The sequence below is a fragment of the Branchiostoma lanceolatum genome, chromosome 3, assembly GCF_035083965.1.
Source record: "Branchiostoma lanceolatum isolate klBraLanc5 chromosome 3, klBraLanc5.hap2, whole genome shotgun sequence".
NCBI lineage: Eukaryota > Metazoa > Chordata > Leptocardii > Amphioxiformes > Branchiostomatidae > Branchiostoma > Branchiostoma lanceolatum.
The window spans coordinates 6,217,775-6,245,644 of record NC_089724.1 but is presented as its reverse complement, the minus strand read 5'-3'; the positions used below and the strand labels follow the sequence as shown (position 1 = coordinate 6,245,644).

The 27,870-nt window shown below is 38.6% G+C and overlaps 1 protein-coding gene across 5 annotated transcripts in view; it reads right to left on the bottom strand.

The window, feature by feature from the left end:
* LOC136429875 (tetraspanin-18-like) overlaps window positions 1–25,988 on the bottom strand; it is a 53,087-nt gene extending 27,099 nt beyond the window's left edge. For 2 of the 5 annotated variants that reach the window (XM_066419960.1, XM_066419955.1), the window contains exons 1-2: window positions 25,901–25,988; window positions 18,285–18,365 (exon numbers count right to left, since the gene is read on the bottom strand). The gene's annotated coding sequence lies outside the window, so the exon portion shown is untranslated. Of the gene's footprint in view, window positions 1–12,417; window positions 12,500–18,284; window positions 18,366–25,836; window positions 25,856–25,900 lie in introns of those variants that run through there. The other 3 variants (XM_066419956.1, XM_066419959.1, XM_066419957.1) reach the window with 3 other exon arrangements.
* Window positions 25,989–27,870: the final 1,882 nt, after the last annotated feature.

Here is a 27,870-nt window from a genome sequence, read left to right as displayed (position 1 = left end):
TATAAAGCTATGCTTTAGCTAGCTAACGATTGGCCATCAATCCTTACAGACTTGCAGATGGGAAAAATCACTGAACAAGTACTTCAAAAGCCTACTCTGACCTCTGACACTCCCCTGGCACAAAACCATCTGGTACGCTTCCTTCACAGTAATCAATCCAAGTTGCCATGGCAACCGCTCCGCAGAGATCCCAGTGGGGATGATAGAGTGTCAACCCTGTCAATAAGTCCTGACCTGTTCTAGATCATCCACTGCCATTCAGCAGGATTATATCACATGTGTGCTAACATAGCTAAACCACTTCCCCACACTGCATACACTTTGTTCATTTGCATAATTTATGCAGAAACTTGATATTTCCCTTACCGTAAATGCTACGGATGTCATATTGGAGGTGTCGGTAGCTTTAGGTGAATACAAAGTTATGTGAGTTATGCTCATGAGGACCCAAATTGCATAATCTATGCAGCGACTTCATATTTCTTTTGTGGTTAATGGGAGGGGAATATCCTTGCATTTTCTCGAAAATGTTGCCTTTCTAGTTTGTTTGTTTATGGTGCTGCATACCCGGTAAAACCACCTCATGGCATAACACACTATGTTTTGTACTGAACAGTGCAAGCTGCATATCCAGACAGATTTATTTGATTCAATCACACCGGGAAGGACCCCTAGTCTTTGGAAGATGTTAACTACTGGATGCCTCTTGACACATGATCTGAAAATCACATGTATGTAAAGCAAGAAAGCATCCATTCCACTGGAGAGGTGCAATGATCTAGGTAATAGGGAAACCAAGCAGATTCATCGGACTCTTTGAGACCATGGAGGCTTTATTCTAACAACTGTTTGATGGTTTGTGAACAGAATAGTCATCAATATTTTTGACAAAATATTTAACCATTTACACACGACAAAAAGGGTTTGCTACTTGGGCAGCTTTCGAGATGCGCTCTATCTCTTTTTCAGCCCAGTAAATTCAGATCTGGTCTTGTCACGTGACTGCTGATATTGATTATCATGTGACAAATTAAATTAAGATCAATGTTTTCATGATTCTTCTTTTAATTTGTGGGTAAGTCTTTACCAAAGAAGAAGTGGTTGAGTTTTGAAAAGCTCTGGATTATGGCATTTCGTGAAAATCCTTCACTATTATCAGATGTATATTGTTGGGCAACTACATATCTAGGAGAAGGTTTCTGCTTTCCAGTTGAGTTGACCAAACATGCCCTTTCCTCACCCTGACCTTTATTTTGTGACCAGTGAAATGATGTCCATCATCCTGATAGGAACCATGATGGAGCATCGTTTTACGGCAAAGTTTGTATTGCTTGTCGTCAAATGGTGTAGTCCACTGTGTTCTGCTGCTGCAGTGGTCTGCACACCCTGCAGCTGCAATCAGTATTTCTTCAATTCTGTCTACTGCATCCTATTCAAGAAAATGTCTTCCTCGGAATGACAGTGATCACTCAAGGCACATTATCTGTCGATCCCGTCTTCCCTCAGGCAGTTCTCCTCCAAGTTTATAGACCCAGGTGTGCAACCTCATCTGCCTATCTCCAGTAATGGGCTTACCTCACCTGTAGCCTGTTGGAGATGTGATGATAGCGTGATCTCTTTTACCGGGTGGGCTGTTTGGGAAAGTGGTCCGCATCCCACTGCCCTAGGCCGCGTGAATCTAATTAGTTCCCTCTCAGATTTATTTTGGCTTTACCGAGTTCACCAGGTCCCTCCCCCTTTCTTTCAGAAGCTCACAGACTATTGCTAAGATAACATTCAGTTTTAAAGCCAAAGAAGGGACTCCATTGCAAAAGAAAGGTGGAAGGATACTGCTGCACAATACATTTACACTTGCTTCATATCTGACAAATGAAGGTGTCTGTTAGTCCGAAGATACAGATGTACAGTAAGTCACACTCTGATTTGGCTGACTTTACAATATTTCTCTGTAGGGTAGATACTTTTTTGTACCAAACTTTGATAGAATCTGTTGATGAAAGTTAGACATCCAGGTAGTAAGATACGCCAAAAATAATTACTCAAGCAACTGGATAGAAATTTTCAAAATTCTATCCAGTTGCTTGAGTAATTATTATTTTTGGCATTTGATAGAATCTGTCTTCAAGCCTTAACACAAAACCTCAGGTGCAGTACAGAATCATCCTGAATGGTTGCCATTCTTATGCTTTTGAATTTGAGTCAAATTAAACTGTTTTCAAGTCCAAGTGTGAGAGCCCCATATAAGACGTACAGAGTTACATCTAATTCTGCTAAAATGCCTCCCTGTCATGCAGGGTTTCGCTCCATGGCTGCCCCTTCTCTGCTCTTATGTCACAATTATCTAAAGAGTTTGTTTTCGTGTTCAAGTTCGGAACCCAGGTGTGATGCAGTGACTATCTAATTCCGTAGACTCCACTGGAGTGTTGAACAAGATCAATCTAAATATCTGCTGCTTCTGTGTTTGTTAACAGAATTTCTCACTGTTTTCAAGTTCCAGTGCAAAGACTCAGGTGCAATAGAGTAATGCTTTAATATCGAAGGCTTTACTAACGTGTCACACGGAATTACACTGAAATGTTGTAGCTTTTCTACTTTGGAAGCAAATGTGTGGGATCAAATTAGTTTCAAGTCCAAGTACGCAGCCCCAGCTGTAACAAAATAACAGTCTAATACCCTAGACTACACTGATGTGCTGTACAGGATCGTCATGTAATGCTATCACTTTACATGGCGCTCCTTGCAATTACTGTAGTCTAAGAGAGAGAGAACTACTAGTGTAAGTCTTCATTAACTAGAGCTTCGGAGAGGTACCACACAGACGCCACGTCCTCAATAGAAAACCAAGTGCAGCAGCACCAACTTTTTAGCACCATGGACAAGACGTTTGTACTTTTAGATTTCTTTAGGTTAAATTTTCTATTGGCTTTGTTCAATAGAAAACCAAGAGTAGCAGCACCAACGTTTCAGCACCACGGATAAGACCTTTGAACTTTAAGTTTTCTTTTGCTTTTCTTCAATGGAAAAACATAGTGTAGCAGTACCAACTTTTCATCACCAAGAACAAGACCTTTGTCCTTTGAATTTCCTTTTAGTAATTCCTTTTGAAATTCTTACATCAATATTGAGACAATTCTCTTTATGAAATGGCTAAAATGACACAAAGGAAATAAAGACCTAACTACAATGCGCCTCTAATGCTAGATAAGGAAGGCATTTTCGAAGTGTGTTACGGTGAAACCAAACTGGGTAAATTCCCTACTTCATTTTCTACTCCAAACACACTTAACGTTTTGCGATGGTGCTCTTAATGAATGTATGAATTAACTCATTTTGTTTGCAACTTCACTCACATTTCTGACATACATGTAGGTATCTAAGGGAAAAGTTATTCTTAACCTGTAGCACACTGAAGTAGCCATTTGGCAACCCATTCTCTATTGATTACAGAGTTAGGCAGCAGGGAGAAGGTTAAGTGTCTGTACTTCACACTGATCAGTTCATATGATCTGTCTATCCTCTGTAGCGTGGATGTACAATGAACAACCTATTACTTTGATAACAGACCATGCAGAAATTTATGAGAGGCTTGAAGAAGAATGGCTACAAAGACATGTGGTTGTTATCTTCGAAAAACACCTTCCTCACTAACTCACGAAAGCCTTCTTGTCCTGACCCAAGCTCAATACTTTCTCGCCCTGTGTTATCATATACATTTTCACTGCAAAAACAGCCGGTGTATGAGTGCATAGAGAATGCAAATATGACAAAATATCATACATACATTTCCTAATCTTTAAGCCCCATGATTGAAACTTGCGCTCTACACAGGCATGAATGTTAGCCAGTGAAATTTGTCAAACTTGAAATGAATTTGTACAGTCAATGTTCAGTCTTACTTTAACCTTCTCCCTGCTGCCTAACTCTGTAACCAATAGGGAATTGGGTGCCAAATGGCTACTTCAGTGTGCTAAAGGTTAACAACAAAACTACTGTGCAATACAGAGAGCCAAAATATTTAGTTACATAATATAATTATGCACACAAATCATTTCCACTGTATGACAACTAATACCAACAACTTGCATTATCATATGGATCAGTGGATAACATCAGTCGTGCATGAATGTAGATTGAATATTGAAACCTTCTTTGCGATTAAAAGAAAATTACGATAGCCTCATTCTTGCCACCTAAAATCGAAGAACTACAATTGTTACAACAAATAAAGAAAGTGTCTCAAAGAAAGAAGGTCAAAGGTACATGTATGTTGCAACTTAACCATCGGACTGCGAAGGTAGCTGTTTGGTATCAAATTTGTACGGATTATGGCGATAGGCCTAAGAAGCAAATGTTGTAATTCCGGTTAGGCCACCCCATCTTAATTTTATGGATGACATCCTCTGGAGACCCGAATATTAATGCAAGAGGGCGGAAAAAAATCCAGCAAAAAAACCCCTGCTAAACCACAGGACTACAAAGCTGGTATTGCAAATTTAACCACAGAACACAGTGTATCAAACAAACAACAAACCTTAATTTGTTGGAGGTACATGCAGGTTGTCTTGTTCATCTTAGCAGACTTAGCTGAAATGATCGAATGTTTAAGATAAAGAATGATTAAAAAAGTACACATATCAAGTCTTACAACGAGCCAGCACAATGCTAGCCTTTTGCAGCAATATGAGTCGGCAAGTTCCAGAGTTTCGTGGAGCGTCAGAGGAGGCAAAAATCAATGTGCACGGAGATGTCATCCACAAAATTAAGACAGTTTGGCCTTACTGTACTTAAAAAAAATTAAGGTTCGTAGGTAGGGACTCTCTTTTTTTCTAAGGTCTTAGGCGGCAGGAAAGAGGTGAAACAAACACACTGTTCAGGCCACCTAACGAGGGCACATTAAAAATTCAGCTGCCTGTGAGATTGACATGGGAAGTGGGCAAAGTTCAAGTGTACAAGATTGATAAGCAGAAATAATCGAATCATCCTGGGAGGAACACTTCCTGACATGCCATCCCTCATGTGGTGACCACAAAACCACCTCATCTATTATGGAGAACCATGGTGCCATATTGACCTGGCTTTCTCTGCATGATTTATGATATATAGGTTTAGAGTGTTTCAAAACTTTCCTGAATAGGAAAATATATTGGGTAGAAATTTGAGGTGATTATCGAAAAGAGTAGGGGTCCTTTCCGGTGTGAGTGGTTCAAAATTTACAGTTCTATATGGCTGCAAATGGGACAATTGTTATATTGAGTTCATCCGAGTTAGCACCTCCAGACCCTTGCAATCTAGCCCCGCCAATTGTAAACTCTTCACAATTCAGCCCCTGGCTGTGTAGAGAGAGTAGTTGGCCCACCCAATAAATAACAACACAATAAAAGTGATTAGAAATTCAAGAAAGAAGAATCCACTAAAAGATCCAAATATTGACCTTTTTCAAAATTCTATCACTCTTCTTTCAGCAAGCTTTATTCCCAATTTTCCAAATGTCTTGTGAACAGACCAACAAATTTCCCACCAGACCAACAGTCAAGCTTTTGAGCCAATCTAGTAGCAAGCTGATGAAGAGAACAACTACTACTGTAAATGCAGAAATGTTTGTGGTGGTTCTATGTTTGCTTTTTTTGCGGTGAACTATTTACCGCAAACTTACCGCGAAAAGATGTTCCATCGTGCAACAGTAGCGCTACTATCGTTTCAAACCCGAACTCAAAACCACCGCGAACACTTTTCTCCCTACCGCGAAACTAAAACCCCACGAACATTTCTGCATTTACAGTGTACATCCAGATTGATGAATGAAGTACCAGGAAGAAAGTGGAACACAGCCTTAATGGTTCTGGGTCAAGAAGATGAAATCTTAAGAAAGACAATTCTATCAAGCCTACTTGCCATGGTGACATAACAGGGCAATCATTTACAAAGCGACGGTAAACATCGATCGGTAGGTCAAGTCAGTATCTCACAGGTTAGGAGAAATTTCGGGGGAGCATCGACTACTTGCCGGGTCAAAACACAGATTTGTTGGCTCAAGGAACAGATATGGGCAGGCCAAAAGGGATAGAGCATTGTTGGAAGGACGCAAACTGTCTTGACACTGCTCGATAACCATCCTTTTTTTGCCACTAAAACTTGAGAAACAACTAAAAATTGATAAACAACTTGATGCTTCCATCACAATTGCATGTAGTAACATTATCTTGATCCTAAAGCAGTTTTAGAGTTGTGCTGAAAAATTCTACTTGTAATTTACAAATATTCTACATATACAATACAAAAATTTTACTGACACTTTTTTAAAATTATACTTTTAATTAAACAAAATATTCTACTTATGCTATACAAAAATTCTACTAATACTATTTGAAAATTCTACTTAAACTATACAAAGATTCTACTAGTCTTATACTATTCAAAATTGCTACCGTAAAATCCCTATTTACGTACGCACTTTTTAAACAGGTGCTCCAGGTCGAAGCCAAAGTCAGGGTGCGTACGTTAGGAGGGGTTCTTCCTCGGAAAAATCGCATATCAGCATGAGACTACGGTACATCTTCATGCAAATGAAGTGTGGAATGCTACCACACAATCAGTAATAAAGAATGGATAATACATATATTTAAATTGTTTGATACCTTCTACCCAGAAGCATTTTCTCAGTAACCTTTTAAGTCGGTAAACATCATCGGAAGGATGATCATGTCAACCTCTAACTATCCACAGAAATGCTGGAGAGGGGGTGCGTACGTTAGGAGGGTTTTCCCCCTGAACATTTCAACTCACTGAGTCAGGCCTGCAATCGTCCCCAAATCGGGGGTGCGTACGTTAGGAGGGGTGCGTACGTAAATAGGAATTTTACGGTAGTTAAACTCTACTGATTAGGAAGCAGAAACTCTTGTACAATAAGTTATAATCACTTTAACAGCCTGCAAACTTTTACTACATTAGACTTTAAAGTGTCACCTAGCTGGAAACAAATTTTAGCTCTAAACGTTGCTGCTGCATAATACTATCTGTGATTTACCAGTGTCATCAAGGATGTGCACATCTCTTTTAATATGTGAGAGAATTAACAACTTAACAAAACTTTGACTTTCGTATAACAAGTAACGTGAATCTAAATCATAACACATTACAATCTAGATTGCACTTTGAGGATATTATGCTTGCAAACCTTCCTTGGTAATGACATTGCTAATAGAACCATTCGTAAACATAAAACTGTCATTAGCAGGTACGGAGTCACCTCAAGTATGGTCATGAATCAAAGAGAACTGAAAACTTGTCATTTATCACTTTAAGTTTTTTTGAGTCCTTGCCAAAAGTTGTTATGAGATCGGTTTTCAAGGTAGGCTAAGGTCAGATTCATCTGGCAAGGTGGTATAGATTTTCTTAGTGAGGTCTATAGAAGGACGCTTTGATGAACTAGCAGGAAAAAGGTTCGGATTTTGGAATCACCTGAAAAAATTTTGACTTAAAGGAGCATTCCCATTCAGAAACTGGTACTATTTTCTGATAAATTATATTTTTCAGGATACAAATGTACCCGACTTTTGGCTAAATTACTTCAGCTGTCTTTTTGCCAATAATCCTTTTCTAAATCTGTGTACCATACGGACCTGCTTCTATGTACTTGCATGGCCAACTTCGGACACAATTTCTCGCTAACGGTAGACGTGATGCCCGGAGCTTAACAAAAAAGGTACACAAAAAGTTTGAAGACTATCAAGTATCATGTGTGGTGATACACAGATTTTGGTACTTTTGTAAGAAATACTGAACTCTGGCATTGCTGGAAGGGTCCTTCAGGGAATTCAAGAACTAGATCGCTATAATGTTCGCCCTGCATTCAGGCTTCAACTTATGGTAAATTTGACAAAACAAACTGGATTCAAGCATAAGAATTTAGTCTCTGGTGAATCATAATACCCGCTTCTGGAGTGGAATGTACCTTTAAAACATGTACAGCGAGTTATGTCGGCAACAAACAAATCGTCAAACACAAAACTTCCACTACAGCACCAAAGGAACACCGCAGAAAACCCATCTTCGAACCTGACCTTCGTCTCCCCAACAAAAACTTACCTACCAAAAATCACTAACATCCAACCTTGTCTTTGAGAGTTATACCGGCGACACCATCATTCCACAAATCCTGACCAAACTTGTACCCTTCTGCCTCACCGCGGAGGCAACAAGGTACATAAAACTGGAAGTGAATTTGATACTCTTAACCTTCTCCCTGCTGCCTATCTCTGTAACCAACAGGGAATTTGGTGCCAAACGGTTACTTCAGAGTGCTAAAGGTTAACTGTGCAGTCACATTCATCGCAGGTCCTTGCACGATTTTGATGTGGTGTGGAATTTTCAATCAGGCTGTGATAGAACCAACCGCAGACAAGGATTAGACAGCCTTTTTAGCGACAAGACAGCGGATTTTTTTACAACAGAGAGAGCATGATTGTTTGAATGCCCTTAGTTTGAAATCGTACAATGATCATACGACAAATGTTTATATTGTTTATTTCGGGCTCAACGGCCCATATTGACAGACAGACACATACACATCAACACATCAGCAAATATGATCAGGCCCTTAATTTTCTTCTAATGCAGTAGCTGAATCCATAAGCTGTAATATTTTGGAACTGTCCTTTTAGGTATATTGTAATCGCATAAAGGAATGCTCTGAACTTGAGGGCTGTGTACCTCAACAATTTTCAGGTACAGGTACATGTACAGTGGTTCAGGTACTCTCACCTCTCAAATAAACGTACCGGTACGTTTATTTTTTTTCGCCTATAGTTCCACCCGGTATGTTCTTATTCTAGACGGTACGTTTATTATTTTTTGAAAATTTGAGGCTTTGCAAACCAGGAATCCCTCTAAAATCGTAAGTTAAGGTTTATCTGCCCATATTTCCCCGGCATTTTTGCTCGTAATTAGCTATTTTTCGGCCTACCGGCGTTGATTTTCTCGCCGCTTTGACGGCCTTGTGAAAAGTATCCTGGCGGCACTCGTAACATATCGGTCAATATCGCTATGACCGGGTCCGCTATGACGTTACAAAGTAAACCGGAAAATAAGACGCGACATTGACATTTTAAAATACAATTTTCATACAAATAACTTCGATAGTCTCTGTTTACATCGTAAACCAAAGCAGTAGAGTGCACGCCTGCACGGGGAATAATAATTTCCTGACCACTATATCCGTAGTATCGGCAGCGCGGCGGAAGAATTATTTGTTCTCAGAAGACATGTAACACGTTAAAACAACAATCATAACTTAACTTCCCTTGTAATATGTGTTTTGAGGCCACAAAATCTCTAAAACGGCAGAAATATGTCCGATATGATTCGGTAAACAACAGCGCGAAATCGCGAAACATGGCCGCCACTCCCAGGCATTACGACAGTAAAACTAGCAGCATATTGCGTAGTGCGGATACCGATCTTTTAAATGATACCGTAAACGCATGGAAATATTATATTTTTTGGGCAACGATAGACACACAAGGCCATATTTATTTTCAGAGGGTTCATTTTTTTAAATAATCGTAAGATTTTCCCAATTTAGGCAGTTCATCGCGGGTTTCTAGTACTCTCCAAGCAGAGGTTGAATGGGCAGATCGTCACCGTTTTATCATATGCCGTCATATAACAAAAATCATCAGAGTACTTAAGTTAAATGTACCTGATCATATTTTCTGAAGACATCAACCACAAAAAAACACAAATATGAACACAGTCCTTCCACAGAAGAAATATGTCTATAAACTTTTGCTCCATAGCGTCGAAAACAAAGTGAGACGCTCGGATTTTGAGTTCCCGCGGTAAATCCCACAATATTGAACAGAGATCGACTGTAAAAGTAGCTCAACGTCACAGACCGCACATACTAAGAAGTTATTCGTTAGAATGGGCTAGCGACAAAAAATGACGGCATATGATAAAACGAATGGGCTAGCGACAAAAATGACGGCATATGATAAAACGGTGAGGATCTGCCCATTCAACCTCTGCTTGGAGAGTAGGTTTCTAGTGTCAACACGTAATGGGTAACTTCTTAGTATGTGCGGTCTGTGACGTTGAGCTACTTTTACAGTCGATCTCTGTTCAATATTGTGGGATTTACCGCGGGAACTCAAAATCCGAGCGTCTCACTTTGTTTTCGACGCTATGGAGCAAAAGTTTATAGACATATTTCTTCTGTGGAAGGACTGTGTTCATATTTGTGTTTTTTTGTGGTTGATGTCTTCAGAAAATATGATCAGGTACATTTAACTTAAGTACTCTGATGATTTTTGTTATATGTCACTGATTGTCAGTCATAATAAAATGATATAACAATTTTCTTTGATCACTTGCTTCAAGTTCCAAGTAGAAAAAGCATGTATCATGTACATTTTCACTTGTTGAATTTGAAAGCACCGTGGCCCCCGGTTAGGGGTCATAGCGGGGAACCTATGCCCAATTTTTCAATATTACTATTATATTTTACGAAGAGGCGAGGAAGATCATCATGATTTGAACAAGCTATGGACAGTTATTTTGTTCAATATCTATATACTTAATAGGTATGGCATAATTGACTAAATATAAGTTACCTACCTGCTTATTATCTTATTTCCCTCTGACAGTGACAGTTGTACATGTATGGACACAGTTAACCTAGCCTCGACTGTCGATTTTTGAAATTTTCCGGGGGGTACTTTTATTCCAGGGGGTACTTATATTACATTTTGAAGATTTGTCCGGGGGGTACTTCTATTCCAGGGGGTACTTCTATTTGAGAGGTTAGAGTACTGGTCCGGAGCTGGATATGGACCTGAATATATTTGGTGAATGAAAAATATCTGCAAGTTCTACATGTAGCCAACTGTCTTTTTACAGGTAAATTGTCGTCTTTGCATAGTACGTATTCTAATCTCCCAAAAAAATTATTCACAGTCAAGTTTTCATAATTCTCAATTCAAGATTGTCATTTCTGACATGGGATTTGCATATCTTAAGTCTAAAAAATGGTGTCCACTAGTGCTTTATTTTCTTCAGGTACACCTGTACCTAAACAATTTTACAGGTACAGGCACAGCTTAAGGGTTTAGATATGGTAAATGCATTCAAGTTTGCGTGATTTTAATTTCGAGGTAGGGAGTGTTCATGGTGGTTCTAAGTTCACGTTTGAGACTATAGTAGACAAGGGGGTATAGGGGGAGGGGAAAAAATTCTGTAGTGCTTTTAAGTTTGCGACGAAGACTTACCACGAAAACCGCGAACATAAAACCACCGCGAACATTTATGCATTTACAGTACACAGCTCTACTATGAACTGATCAGCCATACACAGATTATGGACCGGAGCTGAGCCAGCAAACATGATTATTCCCACAGTCCCCGCTATATCGACATTCCTCATTCCATAATTTATGTCACCCGATTCCCTCTATAATTATGGAAAGGCTATAAAACATGGCAGCAACTGCGTCTCTGTCAGGGAAGCAGGGGGAGGGCTTAGTTTTGTAGCTATCGTATTTGCTGTATCATTCCTCTAGTACGCAGAGGGAATGCAAATGATCTTGTCGGGCTAGGAAGTACACACCTAGTAAAAAATGTAGTGATCTCACTGCAACAACAGGTAATATCCATTTGTCACTCAGTAAAAAGGGGTAAGATTAAGAAAATCTCCATAAATGTAACGTTCACTTCTCTACCAAAAACCATGAACAAAGATTTTCAATGATTGCTAATTGAGTAACAGTTCAATTGTATCCTTCCACTGGGCCCTCATAAAATATAATGCATGTTCTCCCCCTGCTAGCTTTATCACCAGGGGATATACGAGGCCGTTACCGAGCTATATTGCATCGCAGAAATTGATTTACATCAACTAAAGCCGCTAAATGACAATCCTACCAACGCGGCACGCAGAGAGGAATTGGACCTTTGCCATACGCAGAAAATCGTTGTTGAGCTCGTTCCAATGTACTTCTGCAAGCAGATTTTCATAAACCACCTCGTTGGCAGGTACACGGAGCTTGCCAGGACGTGACAGTACAAGTATTGCGCGAAATATCACGACATCGGAACGACGTATCCGCTCCATTTGCAACACATTTCTAATGCAACAAATCCCAAAACCATATGTATCATAATATTACATGTAATATATCCTGCATAAAACATGCTATTTCCTAGACCCTAACAGTCAATAATACAGGTGCTTTTTCTTAGGCTGAAATTGCGTATATTTTTGTGCAAAGATTATTGGTGTAAATTGAGTGTATACACATATTACACCGACATTTTTTGTGCATGCATGCATACACGTGCCTGCGAAATGGACCTGAAAGGTACACAATGTAATGCCGCCCTATAGAATTCCAAACAGGCCCTATAATAACATAGCTTTCCTACCTTGTTAGTCTGAGGTTTGTGAGAAGCACATATCTCCTACTGCCCCGCCATCTTGCATAATCCGACCCTACCCTAGGGGAACGTCCATTACTGATAATGAGGGGGGGAGGATGTACCAGAATTTCAAAATGTACCGCATGTAAGAAGATCTTCATTCCTATAAAAACCTTATTGTTGTACACAAAGTAGATGGTGTGAATGATCTAGAATGCATTGTTGCCTTTTCAGCTACCTTTAGTTTACCTGTATTCGTTTGCCAATAGGTGTGCCTCTATCTAAGCATTATTGTTATATACCAAATAGGTACCGGTGTTAAAATTGTAATTACTGAGAAACCGTATGATCAAAAATGCGTCAAGGCCATTTCAAATACCTTACCTGGCTTCAACGCTTGCTCTCTCATGTGTATTCTTTTGCCTTAATACAGGTACCTATGCATATGATGGTATAGGCATGCCTCTATCTAACCATTTATGTTGTATACAAAATAGGAGTAAAGTTATTGAAAAATGATACAGTGAAGAATTTCAATTTAGCCTTCCTGTCCGTAGCACTTGCTCTCTCATGTGTATTCTTTTGCCTTTACCGTATACATATACATATGTAGGCATACCTCTATGTAACCACTTTTGTTGTATACCAAATAGGATTTAAAGTTATTGAGAAATGGTACAATCAAGAATGCTGTCATGGCCATTCCAATTACTTTAACTGTCCGTAGCACTTGTTCTCGAGTGTATTCTGTTGCCTACAATACTGGTACCTAATATACATGTTCTTTTGCCTATAAATAAATAATTAATACTGGTACCTAATATACAAGCCTCTATCTAACCATTTTTGTTGTATACAAAATAGGTCTGAGTACTCAAAGTTATTGAGAAATGGGACAATCAAGAATGTATCACCAGACCATTTCAATTACCTTACATGTCCGTAGCACTTGTTCTCTCGAGTGTATTCTTTTGCTCATACTATAGGCATGTCTCTTACAATTATGCGGTGTACCAAAAAGGAGGCCAAACCCACATGGTGAAGCCAATATAATGATGGCATAATCATAAGCCTTCAGATTTGATTATGAAAAATTTAGTCTCTTGGGAAAATGTTGTGGTAAAGAGAGTTTCGGGATCATTTCATACAATACGTCTGGGAATTTTCACAGGTTATGACTAGGCCATATTCCAGGGAAATTTCTTGGTGGAATGTCTGTCAATCTGCAAGATACAAATTTAGAACTCAGACATTTTAAATCTGTATTGTAGGCAGGTATCATGGAAATGAAATGTCAAATTGAATGTGTCTACATCTGATAAGGATATTAGATGCTAGATATTGTGATAACGCACCAGACTCGTAATACCGGTTTTGTACAGCAATAAATATCAAAATGTAGATCATGACATTCAGCACCAGCAAAAATAAAAACTTTGTTGTAATAATTTAGTAATGTGTAATACTAAGAAGTTAGCTTCGGAATTTTAGATTCAAGCTAGAGATAAGTAATGCTTACAAAAAGGTTTTGCTGACATTCTACTTTACTTTATGCTGTACATCAAAATTATTTCTGTGCACCTAAATTTTCAGGTCAGGTGTACCAGTGCACCTATTCCCAAAGTGAGTTTCGCACCCTGACGAAACAATATCTTCTTGAAAAAAAACTCATCATATTTCTGTTATGATATGTATCAATCAATAGTCGCTACTAGGGATGCATACCTAAACCCACATTCAGGTTCAGGTCTGGATTCAAATCCAGGGGTTTTGAGGTTCAGGTCCGGACCTAATAAGTCCGAACCTGAACCCATGGAATATTTGAATAATGTTATAACAGCATAACTCAAGCAACTTGGCTAAATTAAGTTGAAGACTCTTTAACAAAGACTACTCTCAAAGACATGTCATAACTACAAATTGAAATAAACTCAAACTTGTCTGGTTTATTCACTGACACAACAGTGCAAGTGATCTCTGAGTCAGTAAGTAATTGTAAGGTAGTGAAGTCTTCACACCGATTCACTTGACTTTTGGCACAGTTAAGGGATGTGTGCCTAAACCCACATTCAGGTTCAGGTCCGGATTCGAATCAATGAGTTTAGGTTTTTTGGGACCTGAACCAAGACATTTTTATGAGTCCGGATTCAGTTCAGCATTTAGGTACTCTAAAAGTAAATACATGCATCCCTTGTCGCTACCCTACCCAGCAGCATCTAATGGACCATCCCTTAAGATACGGGATTCGGCAGCTTCAGGTGAATACTAATAGCGAGGAAATAGTCCCTGCGAGGAAAACCAACCGTGTAACAGATCGCTACAGGCCAACGAGGCACATACACGTACAGGTTGGAAACGGCGAGGATTTATTTCTCGGTTTATGCATGAATATTATATGTGTAGGGTCGGTCCCTGGGAAACATTAACGACAGGCAATGTGAAATAGAAATGAACGACCTGGATATAATATTATCATATAGACATAATGGGTTTTAAAGCTTGTGTGAAATATATTTCTGCACAGTATATACTAATATTACAACATAGATTGAAGAAGAATTTAGTGCTGATCATGAATGAAATAAATGAACAATCTAGATACGTACATGATGGGTTTCAAAGCTTGTGTGAAATACATTTGTGCACAGCACAATTTATGCTAATCTATCTAGTACATAGAAGAACAATCTAGTGCTGAATGAGATTATTACAATTAGTTTATGGTTGAAAATCAATGCCATGAAGGACATATACACTGCATCAACTTATAGGCATTACACAATATAAACTGGATGACTTGTTACTCCGGGAAGGAGGATGACCTCCTTCTGGGAGTATTGGGAATGCATTTGTTTGCGCGTTCGCAGCTATAACTCACGATCCCGTTGTCGCACTGGTGTGTAACTTGGCATATCGTTTGCCTGGTTCGGCGTGGTGATGCACAATAGCTTTGTTACACCATAACGTACTTTAAACGTCAATCCAATATCGTAATTGCACCCCTATAATTAATGCTATGTCCCACTGCCCTGCCATAGGGACCATGTTATAATCCGTTATGCATGACTGGAATACTTCAGGCAGATACGGGGTATAAATCTTCCTTACTTGCTGTGATCGTATAGTCACTGTTACATTGAAAAATAGACAACGTGCATCAGCACACGCAACCTTGCAAACGATATACCAAGTTACATACCAATGCGGCAACGGGAATTGTGAGTTTTAGCTGCGAACATGTGCATAGTGACCTCCAGTCTGTGTATTAAGTATGCCGTGTCCCTCGCAACTCGCATACAGTATGTGCGCACGGGACGGACGATGCATTTTTACGCACAGTGTGAAAATGGCAAATCTCTGGACCTTCAAACTTACCACACTTGTAGTTTATAATACGGAGGCTGTGCCAATGTAAAAAGTTTACGCAGGGGATGAAAGATTGTTGAGAAATATATCTCAGAAAAGTGCGCGCGCCAGTGTCACTTCCGGGTGGTTAGATCCCGTGACCTTTGACCTTCGTGAAATGTTACGATAATATAAATTAGCCTTTTTTATTGCAAATAGCTTGATAGCTATAGATCAGGCCGGCCTGCAATAAATTGTGGAAAGAGGATTTACTGCATATTTGTGATTTCTGATACATCTTAGTTGTAAGGCTGAATGGTTCGTTGATAATTGAAAAGGGGCCATCTAGATCTAACTTTGTGACTTTTCCCGGAATTTCTAGATCCCATCTGTGCCATGCTGTAAAAACATACTTTTCAGCAGGTTGACCACTCCTGTATTGAAAGAAAAAGATAAACAAACACTTTTTCTTTACTTGCTCTAAAACACTACTTGGACTGAGCAGCGATGCAATTTGTGTGGGTCAATACTTGTACATACTATAAATACTTCACGGAGAATTGTGTCCTACGGACTCTTGTTTGTCTTTGAAAAATCATTCTCTGATGATGCCAAATGCAACATCTATTCCCTTCATTACACTGAGTACACTCCTTTGGTGTTCATCAATTTCATGAATACTAAATGTCTTATGTCGGACATTGCATTGTATCAGAGTGTATTAGTGGTAACAAGTGTCTTTATCATAAGGATAGGTTTGCACCTTTATTTAGCCTGCAATGATGCATAAATCATTTCCTATTACAACTTCTGGCTGCAATTAATATATTTCTTGACAAAAAATAATTCAGCTCAAAATAACTTCAAAACCTACTATAATTGTAAGTTATAATAATACATATATAAGGAATTCTTGCACTTCCAGTTTGTCCATTTCCATTAAACTTATAACTCTGCACTTTCTTTTACCCCTTGAATTCTATTTTCTACATCCTCATTACATTATACATCAAGAAGCTATTGATATCAATTTTGCAAAATAACCATCAAATATTTTGGATGGAAATAAAGTGCTACTGATGAAAATAAAGATATCAGGCTCATGTATATAATATACACATCAGGCCCACTGAATATGTGATGAATTTTTTGCCTGAAGGGTTAAACATGATTGGTAAGGAACCACGCCTATTTTGGGTTAAGATGGTCAAAGTGCCCCTGGCCACTTGTCATCTGAAATTCCAGAAGGCCTCGGTTAACTGACAGTAAATGCTTACTTACTGATCCAAGGCTCAAGATACCCACTGCAACCTGTATAAAAAGACCACGCCTTTTTTGGGTTAATTATAAGCTCTACATCTAGCTAGTGTGCTACTGTCTACTCCAAGAATTCAAGACACCTTCATACTTGCAATTATATCAGCAATTTGCAAGATGATAAAAATGGTGTTAAGAAACTTACAATATGGAAAGTGGAAAATATGACATAGCTTGGTGTTATCAACTACAATTATTTACATGTCAAGGTAGGCGGGAAAATGTGTATCACCGATAGAAAAACATCTTTCAAGATTGATCTTCAGTTTTATTTACTAAGTGCAAAATTTTGCTCTGACTACATTTCATAATTCTATTTGGTTGTAAAATACTGGAATTGAAATCTTCACTCTAGATGCAGGAAAAATTACATTAAAATTATTCAATATTGAAAGTGACAGGAAAAGCACCTCACACCTGTGAGTCCATAAAAGTGCCGCCATTGCAAATATTGAATGACATTTTTCCCTCACTCTGTCCTTGACTTATGTAAAGGGAATTCACATGTCCAACCTTTTAAAGCTCTGTACGTGCAGGACTGGGTTGTTAGCAGAGTGTGTAATAACCCTCTGGCGGTCGGAGACAAGATCTCTATGGCTGGTTTACGACTCCATGGACGCTGCCAGCGACTGATATATCAAACCACTACAATTTACACATAAAGTGGAAAGTAGGCGTCTATAGGGAGGGGGAGAAACTCAAGTGTCACAATGTCATGGCCACCTTGAGAACATTCTGGGTCTTTCTAGGATTTAGTGAGACATACAGGATAGTGTGATTGCAAAATTGGAGACCATCCCATTATGGTAGTACATATGGATAATTCCAAATTGTCAAGTCCTTGTAAAAGTAACTTAAAGGTAAAGCAGTCACATGCATCCTTAATTGAGGTGAAGCATGATGCTTTTTCAAGTAGCCAGTGGTCTAAGAGCAATGCGGCTTCGCTAAGGTTTGCATTTTTTGGCCAAGCACACTGGGTCCCTTCTTAACTTTTTGCAATAAGTGTGTTGGGTTCTTTTACGTACAGAGGTTTGAGGCTTGAGGCTTATGCCTGAAGCTCCCTCGTAAAAGGGGTCGCCGGCTTTACGTCACCATCTGAAATGACGAATGCAATCCCTTACAACATGTCTGAGCTGGAGCGACCCTAGGATCGTCCTTGTATGTATACCTTTGATGTAAATATCAAGCGAAATTTGAAACATCAGACTTACCTTTAGAATTGTGCGCTCTTTCTTGGTGATCAAGCTATGATAGGAGTGGTATCATCAAATAGACTCCTCACCTCAGATCCTCTAAATAGAGATAAAAAATCACTGTGTAAACATGTTTTTTTCTATTGAACAAGTGCACACACACTATTTGCAGAAAGAAAAAAATATGGGTACAATCATGTATATCAAGAAATAAGACACAAATTCTGGTATCATGACTTAAATGACATTTTATATCATACTTTTCGTTGCCACAAACTCCAATCCAAATAAACTCAAACCACAGATTTGGAACTGTGACATTAGTACAGTTGAAGTTTTTTTAAACAGAAGTTTCGTAGTTAAACATAGGGGCAAAACTTTAGAACTTAACTCACAGGGAAAAGTTACAAAGAAAGTTTCTTTACCAAATTTGACGTGATATAAGCTGCATGCAGCGAAAAGTGGCAGCACAAATCACAGATAAGGCACTACTGTCTGATATAGTATAGATCTGGTGCAGACATAGACGTTGAACTCTTGCCAAGCCGTGACTGTGACCAGAGGAACACTAACACTGCTTCCATGCAACAGAATGATCTACAAATCTTTCATCTCTCTCAGCTTGGATGTAAGCCAATGCATACTTACTACTGTTACAGTTAACTGTATTACTATTACAGTTTGAATATAGAATGTCACTGTGGTCATTCTGTTTTCCGGAAATATGTAAATTAGCATTGAAACTTTTTTAAAGACAGACGGCATCTGAAACGTCACTCTACTTTAAAAAAAAACCTGTCCAGTTATGAATATGAAACTGAATATTATATCATATCCCAATCCTGGATGCCATAAACCTGTGCAAAGTTTGTAAAATTCAGTTCCAAATATTCAAAAAACTGGCCAAACATGTAGGCAAGAGAATATTAATTTAATAAATTGGTCCATTGTTAACTATAAAAGTGCCCTGCAGTCCTCCTTTAGTCCTACGTACAACTTACATGAATTTTGCATAAAATTCTGCATAAATTAAGATATTAGTGAAAAGAGTCTAGTCTTAACCAACAAAAAGTTACAGATGAATTTGGCAAAAAATATGAGATTCATAACAGTTGTCAAAACTGATCAAAATTTTCCAGTCTATTGGATTGGAGTATAAGGAGTGGCGTCTGTTGCCCCTGGCAACCAACTACAAACAAACCGGTTCATTCTTGACAGACCCCTTCAGAATCAAGCTGGAGGGTGTGCCTGAAATGTGATCTGAAGGGTTGGGAAATTATAACAATAGCAAACAGCACTTCACCATACAAAACTGGGGGATTCTATTTTTCACCTCAAATGCATTTAAAATTTGATAAAATTCTGCAACTGACAGTGAATGCTCCACTCACATATCAGGAAGACCTAAAAATGTACATTTCTACTAAGATTACAAAACCTCATTAAAACGTGGGACTTTCCATCAGCCATTGCATACAAAAAATAAAAGTCATCATTATAATGTACAAATCAATAACAGACAAACATTTATTAACAATAAAGTTCTTCTAATGATAAGTTATTATTGTTTTTAGGCCGAGCTAACCTTTGAACTTAAATTTGGATTGGTTAATTGACCAAAAAGAAATGGCTATAAATAAAGCACACTGAAGAATTATTCTACATTTTTTTCTGGAAATTTTCATGTCTAATGATGACAGTTATTACCATAATGTAACAATCATTAGATATGAAGTATTTATTTCATAATACAGCCTACACAATTTATAGTGATTTATAATGCATGAATAATTAATTTTCCAATATTATGAGAAGATACAGACACTTCATCAGTTATGCATCGGTGGCATAAAAGCCTGTGGCATAGTAGCAACCAAAAAAATCAACAACAACTGTCAATGTGATCCCAAAGGATCAGGTTCAGGCAACAAATGAACCCCTTTTCTTGAACCTCTACTATATATTTTCAATTTGCTTCAATATTTGGAATTTTTTTTAGACCATTCTATCAAACTTGACAGACAAAAAGCCATGATTAATGATGTAAAAATGTCCAAATTTGAATAAATTTATAGAAGGTGACAGAAAAAAGAAGAGTCGTTGTAGGATCTTTCTGTCAATGGGAATGGAAAAAAATATCAAGCTATGTTATACAATGCTATAGAGTCCAATTAAAGCAGGCCTCGAAATTAACTTTTTCCCCTACTGTCCCAACATTGTCCCAAAAGTGGATTTCAACTGTCCCGAAAGTGTCCTGAAGTGTCCCAACCAGGGCCAAAGATATGAACTTAGTGTCAGGTCTGCATTCAGTTCCAAAGGTTCATGTTCAGGTTTGGACCTATACTCAAGTCAGGACCTGAGCCCAAGCCAATCTGTGTTAGAATATTTTTTTTTTAGTTATATACAAAATTGTGTATTTTAAAATAGAAAATTGCATGAAATTTGAAAAATATAATACTAGTACATACAAAGGTATATACACTCAGTAGTAAACACAAGTTTCAACAAAGTTAACAACCAGAAATATTGTTAACAACCTGAAATAATGTATTTTAATAGGTTATAAAAGAAAAAGCATAATTCTGCAGAGTTTAAAGACTTCATTGATGCGGTGGCTCTTGGGGAGGTAGAATAAATCCGAAAATGTTTGATTTCTAATCTTGCATGGCAAACCTTAATCAAGTAAATGAGGTGTGACCATCCCTCTGCTGATCCCCTGTCAGGGGAGCAGACATGTACCACAGCCTAGCTGGGACGGGCTTTCCTTTCACTATGCTGAGTGATAAATGATGATTGATTTTGAGAAGACTAGTACCACACCAAAAACAGTGGGTGGGACCAGTATACAGTTTCACAAGGGAGGAGTACAGTGGCACTCAGGAGCCCTGATTGTCCCAAATGTGTCCCGAATTGATTATTGAGTTGTCCCAGGTCAAATTTTGGTGGCCCCGGGACATAGGGACATAGTTAACTTCGAGCCCTGTAAAGGATCAGAATTAAGCTAAAAAGATGGTACCAAAAGACAAGACAACAGTATCATGTGCCAGGATCTCTCATCGTCTCATGGTATCATGACAACAGGTCAGGACTTCATACCAAAACAATACCGGCCCTTCACTGTTGTGGGATCTGTTTTCATGGAAAGAGATCCTGTTGACATTAGAAAGTGCCTGCTGTTCTTTTTAAGACCACAAGATGATGTTTTGTCTGCAACTCACCAAAACGAAATTCTTGTTTCTTTCAGACACAGTAACTTTATGTTCATTGTTTTCCCCTCTGTACTGTGAACTTATCATCACCGTGAAAAAAAAACTGTTGTTATCTTTTATGATTCCTTCACACATCCGTTCTGTAAATCACCTGCAGCCACCGTGAAGTTAATTAGTTCAGTGAAAATGTCAATTTTCCTTCCACGTGAAATTTTGATACAGTGAAGATAAAGTGAATTACAGTAAACATGTATAATATAAGGCCACTATTCAACACAAAAACATTGGCATATGGATGAGCCCATATATGCTATAATGTAACCACATCTGTGTTTACATGTAGATCAAAGAGTTTTAAGTAAGTATTTATAAGGCAATGAACATTAAAAAAAGGGCCATCTTTTACTTTTAGCTGGTTCACTCAGTGAAACCAAAACAAATTCATGTGTTATTGTGTTAATTGGTCCACATGTCAGAGGTTTCAATAGCCAAAGACCATCATCATAAATATCTCAACTAGAATATGATATGTAAATCGATACATCAGCTGAATACCTGGCCGGTTTTTACCGCATAGTTATTCCTGACACACACGTCAGCAAAGGCTAAATCCAGTGACATCACAATGTCCTTGTAGCAGTGCCCCCTGACCGTAGGTAAACATGCCGCAGGGCTGTATATAAATAGTGCAACCTCAGGGACATGTGGTGTTTGTTATGTTTACTAAGAAGTGTTATCCATATGCCAAACGTGATAAATGCACAAAAACAAAGTTTAGAACTAATTGATTTGGAAGGATAGAAATTATTATACAGCCTATCAATATTGAATATTATAAAATCAGACATAATATGTGACAGACAATCCCTCGGTCACTGATCATGAGCTCCCCTTGCAAGTTCCTATGATATAGCAATTAGTTGCATTGCCTGCATATTCTTATTACTAGTATTACAGTTGTAGTAAATTCATTTACCTTGTGGTAAGATTGTTCAGTTACATTGGTTACTGTATTATATCATTGTTTGATGGCTGTGGCCTTTCAATGACATCCTTTGTATAAAAAAATTCAATTTTTTAGGTAAGGAAAATAGTTTGTTAACCATGCCTTAAATTACCCCAAAGCCTGCAACTGTACGTGTACGTTCGCATATTAAATGTCCATCTTCTCTAGCCTCAATAGCAGGCTCTCTGGGCCTTTTCTTGGGCTTATAAGACACTTTTCGCGATGACTTCTTTTTGTACTGGGTTGGTTGTGCAGCCAGCCTGTAACCATTTGGTCCAAAAAAGGCCCAGAGAGCCTGCTATGGAGGCTAAATTTTCCTCCTGAGCCGAGGAAAGTACACTGATGAGTGCATGGCCCTGAGTGCAGCATTCCCACACATCCAGTGGACAAGTTCAGTAATGTGATCAATATGGATTACCCTTGTACATGGTTAGAGAGAGGTGTTCAGACGCCACAGGCACGTTGGGCAGATTTGTTTCATGTCAACTGTTGGGGAAGCCAAGGGCTACCCGGATCTTGTTAACCTCGGAATTTCTCTCTTGAATTTTTGGCATATCAAAAACTGACAAAGAATTCGGGGTGAAATTATGATAAAAAAATTTGTAAACATCATGTGTGCTTTAATGTAGTGGTGTTCAGGGCCAAGTAAGCCTGAGATTCGAAAATATCAGGATACAAATCCAAATGACACTTAGAAAGTTAGATCCTTTTGCACAACTCATTTCTATATGTTTGCATGCAGGTCCTTGTGAAAATTTGTGGATTTTTACTTTCATGTTTTCAGGTTTAAAAACGTATTGCACACATTAGTACTACTAGAGAATCTAAAAAAAAATGTACAGTCATATACAAACTCAAACATCTTCAGTTCAGTAAGCCATTCAATATGATTTGGGGGCACAACCCTCAAATAAAGTACATTATACCTTTAATAATTTCTATAACTCATTGACGACAAAAAACGAATGAAAAAAATACATTTCGATGAGAGATCAGATCAGATCAGTATTACATGGACCTCAGCGACTTTCAGACCTATAATATTGAGAATGCCTCCTATCCATGGGGGGCTGATAGTATCTTCTATTTATCTATTCAAGGATTGAGGACTGAGGGCTGAGGCACTAACCAGGGTGTTCACACAGTCGTGTGAAACTTCATTACAATTTATATATGATAATTTTTCTATTAGTCTTTCAAACACTTCTATGTACCATATGTTTATATTATATCAATACATTACACAAAGACACAGTATCTCTTATATTTACGGTACCTACATCAAATACTGTATCTTAATCTATAAAACCAACAATCTGGGACAGACGGACCATATTTCTAATTGGGAACAGTCAACTCGACCAACAACTATTAGGATACTTGACCTAGGTGTTGGGCTATGGTTAGGGTTAGGACTCAACCTCTGGGTAGGGTTTACGTTAGGGTTAGTATTAGGGGAGGGCCTGCATGCCCCTTTTACGTAGAGCGTAATCGGCCGTTTTAATTTTACGTAGAGCGTTGCCGACCACTCCATAATATAGCGTAGAGCGTAGGGGGGGCTTTCTGAATTTAGCGTAGAACGTAGGGAGGCTTTCTGAATTTAGCGTATTACGTATCCGGCCCTCCGAATTTAGCGTAGAGCGTTGTCGGGACCCCCCCATGCAGGCCCTCTTAGGGGTATATGCAGGTGCAGGGTTAGGAGTCAACAAGGGCTTGGAGTCACCTGAGGACCCGGCCCGGGACAGAAATTTGCTTGTTGAGACAGATGGACAATGATAAAAATGTGTTTTCGTATTAAAGCTTAAAATGACAGATTTAACAACAGAAATCAACAACAATTGGGCTCTCAAACAATAAGTTCGACAGAAAAAAATTCAAAGCTTGAGACTGCCCCGGCTCACTGGACCCACAGCACATCGGCGACCTCTCTGCAACCGGGCGATTTGACACGAATCATTTTACGCATTGTGTAACGAATCAGTTTACGCTTTGTGTTTCGTTGTCTTTTTAGTAATACTTGTACGTTTTGCATGATATTCCTATCATAAAGTCATGGGTAACACAAATCCAATTTAGGACGCAGCGAGATAGGGGCTTCAGGGTATTAGGTGTAGGTGTTGGTTGACTCAAGGTTTGGCTTGATTAATATATCCATTGTCAGATTTGATGATGTTTTGACTCGTCTGACATCCTGGCCGAACTCCTTCATTTCAATATACTGTAAATGCAGATTCTGAAATGTTTGCGTGGTTTTATGTTCGTGGTTTTTGCGGTGAACTTTTTACCACAAACATAAAACCACCCCAAAAAGCCGTTCCATTCTGTGACTGCAGCGCTACTATTGTTTCAAACACGAACTCAAAACAATCGCGAACACTCCATTTTCTCCCTACCGCCAAATTAAATCCCCATGAATATTTCTGCATTTACAGTAGACTGGACATGAAGTGTACCTTTATTTTAAAAACCAAACCTACAACAAGTTGATGAATTGTTGGTTTGGCTGGGGGCAGCCAGGTGAAGCATGATGTACAATATTGCTCCACCCAAATTTCCATCCCTTTATCCCACCTGAGAAATACTCAACAAAGTCCTTGAGTCAGCAATTTTGCCACACCCAATGGCACATCCATACGATTGAGAATTTGAGATGTCACTAATGACATGGTCATCATGATCATGTATATCTCTTTGCTCTAAAAGTGTTGATAATATTTAAATGCTTAAGCCATTTACCTACAACAATTCTTTGGCTCAGTTTCTAATACTAGTAATAGAACCCCTTGCTGCAATATTTTTACAAATTTTAAACAGGGGGTGCATTTTTCTTTTCTTATCTTTTCTGCCAACTTTGCAGTGCTCAGCACAATAATGTAACAGCATAATTCCAAAATGTTTACAAAATTAAAGGGAAATAATTTACATATATCAACAAATTCACATTCTCATAATATTCATAATATTACATATTTCCTGTTTAATCCACGATGACATTTTCATCACATTACAAATCTTTATAACAGTAATAGTTAGACGTTTTACTTAGCTACTCTCAAAAGTGCAAATGCTCATCACAAAATCGAGAGCAGTGGATGTTGACACAACAATTTTCCACAACCTCTTGAATGTGTGTTACTTTACATACAACACGGAAGTATCGACACACAGCTATAAATTCCGTTATAAAGGCTCTTAAAACGCTGGATCTTCGTTGCCAACCCTTCTTTACATGAAGCAAACAAGGAAAACACGACTGTGCTATACAACAAGGCCATGTCCATGGTCCCACAGTTCCCACGGAGCGCATATTCAACCGATTCAAGCCTTGGCAACAGTGTTACACAGTGCTACATACCTCACACTGCTTCAGGTCGTGCCAAAGACCACCTTAGAGTCCCCAGGTAAGCAAATAAACCCACCTTTCTGGTCTGATGTGTCCCGATAAATATTCTGGGCGTGCCCTCAACGCGCCGACTGTTTTGAAGAGTCCGGCTTTGAAGGATCTGGTAGCAGCCAAACGTAACGACGCATCGTTTACCATATTTAAACAAAGAATATATCAATTAGGATTCTTTTACGCACGAAAAGTTAATCATATCCCTGTATCAGATGATAAAAAATGTTGCATATTTTTGTATGCTGTATAAGTGCTTTTGCGATATTGAGGGCAGTTTTCTGAGCCGACGTTTATCATTTTCGCCACGGTCCACTGCGGTTGGGAGAAAATATAATTTTTGGAAGAGTCCACTTTTGAATGTGGGGGGCAATGCAGGATATCATTTCCAATAGTCATAGTAACTAATTTTTAGCAACATAAAAATATCACTGCCGTTTCAATAAAAAAAAAATCAGGTCGGTCTAATATGTATCAGATATAGGACGTGTATACGAGTAAAAGAAAATCACTGAAATTTCCGAAATTTCTTTAGAGGATTTTAATAACGGGGTACTAACTATTGAGTTAAGGCTCTATCGATGATAAGATGTTAAACTTTCTACACAACGTTACGGCCACAACATTTACGGTGAATAGTCAAATGTTCATGCTTTTTATTCCATGTAGACTAGCCGTCGTAGATATATTGAAACGGTTGGGTTTCTCACTCCTAGTGCTCCTTTCTTTATCGCTCTCTTCTCAAAACGTTATGCGTCAGTGGATAAAACGCTCTTCAGTCCTTTAAAGTGCACTTAACGGTCTTTTCGCTAGGAGAAACAGTAGCGTAATCTGTGTAACACAAATCCGGATGCAAAGCCCTTCTGCCCTTGAAGGTCTGACAGTGAGGTGCGCTAACTGTTTTTAATGAATGAATCAATGAATGAATGAATTGATTAATGAAGACCTCTATTGTACACATATACACGTCACAAGAAAATAATAGTTAACAGATACATCTATATCATACAATGTCAAATTACTGCAAGCATTGTAAACTACGTGGATTCGACTTCTTCTCGTTTCTTCGTAATGGTAAAAAAAGTAAGAGGAGATATGGTTTATGATTACTGGTTTGTCTGAACTCATTAGACATTTAAATTTGTCTGTATTGCTTTAATGTTAAGGCCATGTTGATTTGACTGTATGGATGACATCAGCACGGGCATCATGTTTCATCCGTTTCATTACAAAAAAAAAGTAAAACGGATACTAATTAATGTCGTAGAATGCCAAAGTCAACTCCAAAGTCTAAGAAGAAGTTTTGAAAGAACAAAAATTAAGAATCTATATTTCGGTATACCATACTGTGTGTTGAGTTTCGCCAAGGAGCTTTTATGAAGAAGAATGTTTTTATTTATTCAATGTTTGCTTTTATTTATTTCGGACAAACGACAAGGACGACGTGGCACTGCACAGAAGTTCTACACAACAGTACCACGGTTCTTTTCAACAGTGCCGCATACAGAGAACAATATACCCATTTTTACACCTGGGCGGAGTGAAGTCGTGTCAAGTACCTTTCCAAAGGGCACAACATAGGTGGCGTCGGGGGATTCGAACCCGGGACCGCAGGGTTCTGGACTGAACACCCTGCCGTTACGCCACACGGGAATTACGTTTGTCTACACTTCCCAAATAACGTTACAAAGACTCTGTTTTTGTTTTATGATCACAAAGTTGTGCGTTTGTCTGTCTCAACTGTCAGAGAGACGACAGGATATGCATAATTCATCTCCGAGCAGATGTTGCAAAGGAAGACCAAATCTCTCTTTAACCTCATTGATTACACGTATTCTGTGCTGTTTGTAAGGCTATTTTCGTGACGTTTAGCGGACCACTACAAAAAGACGTTTAAAATTGAAACAAGAGTCCGTAGGACACAATTCTCCGTGAAGTATTTATAGTATGTACAAGTATTGACCCACACAAATTGCATCTCTGCACAGTCCAAGT